This window comes from Prionailurus viverrinus, chromosome A3 (assembly GCF_022837055.1).
Source record: "Prionailurus viverrinus isolate Anna chromosome A3, UM_Priviv_1.0, whole genome shotgun sequence".
Lineage (NCBI taxonomy): Eukaryota > Metazoa > Chordata > Mammalia > Carnivora > Felidae > Prionailurus > Prionailurus viverrinus.
In genome coordinates, this window is record NC_062563.1 from 94,034,223 (window position 1) to 94,040,786 (window position 6,564).

The 6,564-nt window shown below is 35.9% G+C and overlaps 1 pseudogene; it reads left to right on the top strand.

Annotated features, from left to right (window-relative positions):
• The first annotated feature begins 233 nt into the window (after positions 1-233).
• Positions 234-4,792, top strand: LOC125162954 (NADH dehydrogenase [ubiquinone] 1 alpha subcomplex subunit 3-like; annotated as a pseudogene).
• Positions 4,793-6,564: the final 1,772 nt, after the last annotated feature.

Sequence of the window (6,564 nt, forward strand, 5' to 3'; positions counted from 1 at the left end):
ATTGATAATTTAATTCATTGTGGAAACATATCACCGCTGTTCTTGCTCTCCTTTCTTGATCCCCTAAATATATGTGTAAGATTTTTCATGGTCTCCTACCCTCTCTACTGAAATTTTTTTCAGGTCTTTTTTAAAAATATTTTTTAATGTTTATTTATTCTTGAGAGAGAGACAGAGCATGAGTGGGGGAGGAGCAGAGCAAGAAAGAGACACAGAATCCAAAGCAGACTCCAGGCTCTGAGATGTCTGCACAGAGCCCGATGCAGGGCTTGAACTCACGAGATCATGACCTGAGCTGAAGTCAGACACTTAACCACAATGATATGACCACAGCCCTATCTGACAGTGTGACTAAAATTTAGGAGAGATCTGGAGCCAAAATCCACTCAACTAAGCCACGCCTACATTTCTGACCCACAGAAACTGTGATATAATAAATGCTTATTGCTTTAACATACAAACATTTGGGATAACTAATACAGTCTTTTCTCTCTTGGTTTATTAGATGTTTGTCCTGCAATTTCTTTGCTCAAACCCAAGTCCACACTTGACCTCTGGACCGTCTCTTCTCTCTCTCTCTCTTTTAATGTTTATTTATGTTTGAGAGAGAGAGAGAGAGAGAGAGAGAGAGAGAGAGAGCAGGGGAATGGCAGAGAGAGAAGGAGATACAGAATCCAAAGCAGGCTCCAGGCTCTAGATGTCAGCACAGAGTATGACATGAGACTTGAACCCATGAACCGCAGATCATGACCTGAGCCAAAGTCAAACACTTAACCAACTGAGTCACCCAGGCGCCCCTGGACCATCTCTTCTCTGTATATTTCCTGAGGCAAGTTACTAAATGTGACCTCCCTAGTCACACAAATCACCCATCTCTCCTAATGTATTCCCACCTGAATTTCAGGGGCATTACTAGTAAATAGGGTGAATGTTCCCCCCACCACACTTTGTTCTCAAGCCCCACAGATCTCTCTGCTTTTTCCAAACAAAAGAAATCTCCTTTTCTTAAATTACTAAAAATTTCTACCTGGTCTTTGTACTTCGGGACACATCACATGATCTCAATTGGCCTAAAAGTTCAGAAAAGCTTTCTTTACATCTGATGGTTTCCATTTTCAACTCTACTATAGCATATGAGGAAAGAGTCACAGACCCTGCCTCCGTTTTATACTGATTGAGAGGGAAATTATACACACACACACACACACACACACACAAACAAATTAATGATTTCACTTTTGCCTCAGAGCTATTTTTCTTATGCTAGGCTCTAGACTCACTGAATTCTATAATCACAGTACAAACTTCTCCTCTTCAGGAAATGGCTTTGCATTTGTGCTCAAAGTTCTCTCAGTTTAAGAGTGAACTTAATACTTTGTTATTAAAAAGCTTCAATGCTGTGACTTCACCCTTAATGAGTTATTCATTGTGATCCATCTCCAAGTGGAATGTATCTTTCTTTGTCAATGTACATATTTATTATAGTTTTACTTTATAATTCAGACAGAGATCACATTTTTTCTGTGATTTGGCATGTCTGAGAAAACTTCTTACAACCTTTACATTTGAATCACAAACCATCAACTATCAAACACTTTGTTCCTATGATCAAATGTATCTTTGTCTGTAAAACTCCACATGTCTTATAGCACTTAATATTTAAAAAGTGATGTTTGAGGATAATCATATTTTCTTCTATACATAGACTTAGCACCAGGGACTCAAGGAAAAGACATATTTCAGTCCACTTGGCATCTTCAAAATTCTGTCCACTGGGCTTGGTATTGGCCTTGTAGCTTAGTCCTTCCATTACATATCTAAAACCTTCCTCATAGTTGTCTTCTGATGCCAACAATCCATCTGTGTAAAAGTGGGCTAATTTTTATCTATTGTATAGCCAATTCTTATCTCTCAGGCAAACAGTGCTGTGTTTTCTACATACTTCTAATTAGTCTTTTCTGTGGTCTCAGGAAGATGAATTACAATATAATCTGTTTCCCTTTCATTCTAGTCCTGCAGGCCTTGATTTATGCTAATTACTGTTAAGAAGTGTGAGGATAAATCATATTTTTGCAAGTTTTCATTTAATGACACATTGTCTTTGTCCATTCAGGCTGCTATAACAGATTACTACCGACTGTGTGGGTTATAAACAACAGAAATTTATTTTGCACAGTTCTGGAGGCTGGAAAGACCAAGATCAAGCTGTTGACAGATTCACTGTCTGGTGAGAGCCCTCTTCCTGGTTCATAGACAGCCATGTTCTGTCTCTTTTATAAGGACACTAATCTGATTCTTGAGCGTCTCACTCTCATGACCTAATCACCTACCAAAGGCTATACAGTACCATCACATTGAGGATGAGGTTTCAACATATGAATTTTCCAAGGGTCACAAACATTCAGTCCACTGCATGCATACGCTGCAGACTTCTTCTTTACTCCTTTATAGTAGCAATATCATCAAATTTTAGAAACAGGTCTTTATTAAGATAATAATGGAGAAATTTTAAGTTCCTTCAATGATGACAATTCGAGTCATTCAGTTAACTAATGAGAAAAAATTTTGTTCAAAAATTACCTAATCATTAGGTGGCTAAGGAATTCCATCTCCTTGAACCCTGGATATAAAGGTAGGGTAGAGACTATTGCCTGGGAGTGACAGTGAAAATATTCCTCCCATTGAGATTAAATCTTTGTATAGAAGGGTTTCATCTTCCTCATCTACCACATAATTAACATAAATATAGTTTTAAAAAAATTACTGCTTCATCATTTGAAAACAAGAAGCTATTTGATCAAATTAATGGCAAGTAATTTAGAACCAATAAAAAATTTAGGATAAAAAACTCTTAGAATCTGTTGCCATGAGAACCTCATACGTGAATGATTTTCAGTTGGTTGACTTTTAATCAATTATATATAATGACCACTGTCACTTAAAATGTATTCCACAGGAAGATGTCTAGATTTCCACAGGCCTAAAGAGCTAAGTGATCACTAATGTGATGAGCTTTGTTTTATATACAGGCCAACAGAAAACATACCCTTGCAACTCTCATAAGAATTTAGGACTCAAGAGCTATATGCATTCATAACTAAAATTTTAAAGCCTTTTTAAAAAAGTTTATTTATTTATTTTGAGAGACAGAATCCCAAGCAGGCTCTGCAGTGACAGTTGGGAGCCCGACACAGGGCTCGAACTCATGACCATGAGATCATCATAACCTGAGCCAAAATCAATAGAAGCTTAACCAACTGAGCCACACAGGTGCCTCATAACTATATTTTAAACATTATTTTAGGAATGTACTCTTGATATATATGAAATGTTCCACTGGTTTTGCAAATTTTTTTAATTGTTCATTCCACTCATTCATTAATTCAATAATACATCTATCCACCCAGAATGATTATTGAGGCAAATAGCAATTAAGTGTCCCCAGGTAAGCCTCACATCTTGGAATTCACGCCCTTGTGGGCTCCTCTCCTGGTATAGGGACTAGACCAAGGGACTCACTTCTAATGAATAGAATATAGAAAAATTGATGTCACTTCTAAGACTAATTAGAAAAAGATTGTGACCACTTCCAATAGACTATGCCTCACTCTTCCTCTAGGAGCCCCTTATTCTGGGAGAAACAGGATAGCATGCTATAAATAGCCCTATGGTGAGGCTCATGTGCCAAGGAGCTGATGTTTCTGGGCAAATGCCAGTGACCATCTCAAGGTAGCCAACAGCCAAGTGAATAACCTTGGAAGTGAATCGTCCCCACTGGCACCCAGAGATAATCACAACACTGGCCAAAACCTTGATTGTATCTTCATGACAGATCCTGAATCACAGGCATCTCTATGTGGTGCTTGGATTCCTGATTCAAAGAAACTGTGAAATAATAAATGCTTGTTGATTTAAGCTGCTAATTTTAGCTTAATTTGTTATATAACAATAAATAACACAGGTAAGTACATGAACTCTGAAGTCAAATGATTTGTGATGGATTCCTGGTTCCATAATTCCTGGTATCTTTACCTTGGGCAATTTATAAACTCTATCAGTGACTTTTGTTTTCAAACAAATATAATAATAATAGTACCTCTCACATCAAGTTCTTTTCACTAAAAAACTGAAATATACATACAAAGAGCTTAGAGTGGTGCCTGATCAACAGTAGACAATAAATGTTAGTTATTAAGGCTCATTCATTTGAACAATATAAACGTAGTAAAATCCTTCCAATTAAATCTGTGAAACTGAGCATGTGACATAATAAATGGGTCTTAGTGTTCTCTCATTTGCTAAGTACCAATTCTGTGTCAGCCATTGTGCTAGGTTCTGCAGTGAATAAAGGGAGAAAAAAAGATACCTGCATTCAAGAATATTACTTTTGGCCACCACTGAGTGCAAGATGTTTGGGAGACTGGCCAGTTTCCTCAAGGATACCTGGGCCAAGGAGCTGGTGCTGGTCATGTCCTTCATCATTGGGGGCCTCACTATAATTCTGCCCACCCTCAGCCCCTTCACCAAATATGCCACTATGATCAACCAGGCCATGCTCCACAACTATCCAGTGCCCATCTGAGATGACGGGAACATGCCCTATGTGCTGAGCCACCCCCAGAAACTCCAGGTCTCAAGCTTGAGGTGGCTAAAGAAATTTGAGAGCACCTCCAGTGATATGGAGGAGGCCTCCTCCCTGTGGCCAATTAAATGTGAAAAGCGACCCCTCCTCTCAAGAAAGAATATTATTTACAAGGGAAAGAGAGCCAATAAAAATAAACACAATAAATAAAATGTATGATATGTTAAATGCTGATAAGTACATAGAAGGAATATGTACCATGCATATTTTGGTGACATCTCAAAATCTCATTCAGTTTGAAATATTGTCTAAATGTCCTTGTGATTTTCTCTTTGACTAATGAGTGGTTTAAAAGTGAGTTGCTTAATTTGCAACCTGTTTAGAATTTTTCCAAAATTTTTTTACTGATTTTGATTTTTTTTAACTTATTTTTATTTATTTATTTTTTTTAGTTAACACACAGTGTGCTATTAGTTTCAGGTGTACACTTTAGTGAATCAACACTACTATCCAACACCCAGTGTTCATCACAAGTGCACTCCTTAATCCTCATCACCTATTTCACCCACCTACCTAGCTTTGGTAACCATTAGTTTGTTTTCTATAGTTAAGGGTCTGTTTCTTGGTTTGCCTCTCTCTCTCTCTCTCTCTCTCTCTCTCTCTCTCTCCTTTTCTTGTTTGTTTCTTAAATTCCACATATGAATGAAATCATATGGTATTTGTCTTTCTCTGACTTACTGATTTTGATTTTAATTCCTTATAATCAGAGACAATACTCTGTATAATTTCAAATCTTTTAAATTATTGAGACGTCTTTTTATCACTCCATATGGTCTATCTTATTAAATAATCTATGTATGCTTTAAAAATGTTTATGTCATCCTTTTTGAGTAGAGTGTTTTATAAGTATGTGCTAGGTTATAGTGGTTTATGGTGTTAAATCGTCTGAAAAATGAATGGTAAAACCTCTAAGTATGTTTGTGAATTTGTCAGTTTCTGCATCATATATTTTGAATATAATTATTAGTTTCATCCACGCTGGCCTTGTTATGCCTTTTTAATGAATTTACTAAATGTGGCACAACATTTTGCCATTGGTAATAATCATTGTCTTAATCTTACTTTGCTTGGTATTAATTTAGACATGTTAACTTTACATAAGTGATCCTATTATTTTGCTTTTAACAATATTTAAAGTTGATCTCTTGTGAACAGTATATTTGAGTATTGCATTTTTTAAACAGGTAGATAATCTCTCACTTTTTTTGGACTGTTTGGTCCACTTAAATTCGGTGTAATTCTTTTTATATGTTTGGGGTTATAACTACCATCTTGCTATTTGTTTTCCACTCTTTTAAGGTCTGTCCTGTTTCTAATATGAAGTCACTAGTAATTCATAATGCTGTTCCTTTTTTTTTTCAGTGTGAATGGAATGTCTATAAATTTATGTCTTTTAGCACATTTAAAAATTTTGCTCACTAATTCTTCAAATACCTTGTCATCCCCAAAATGTCTCTCCTCTTACTCTAGGGTTTTAATTTACATTGTAATAGACATTTTGATACTGTTGCACAGGCACTAAAGTTTTGGTTATTTTTTTCTTAATCTGTTCCATGTTTTTCAGGTTGGATAATTTCCATAATTCTGTCTTTACATTTTCTGATTTTTTCTTCCTATCACTCTAATCTGCTGCTACATTGATCTAGTATTTGTTTTTAATTTCTGGAGGGTGTGTGTGTGTGTGTGTGTGTGTGTGTGTGAGTGTGTGTCTGAATGTGTGTGTAAAATTTTCTCTTAATTCTTTTTAAAATTTTCTATTTTCTACTCAACTAATCCATTTGCTCATTTATTAAAATGTGTTTAGTATCTTTTATCATAGTTATAGTATTCACTTAATAACTATTTCTATTACTCTAAAATTTAATTCATCTCAAGGTCTATCAAAATTAACTGTCCTTTCTCCTCTGTTTGAGTCATATATT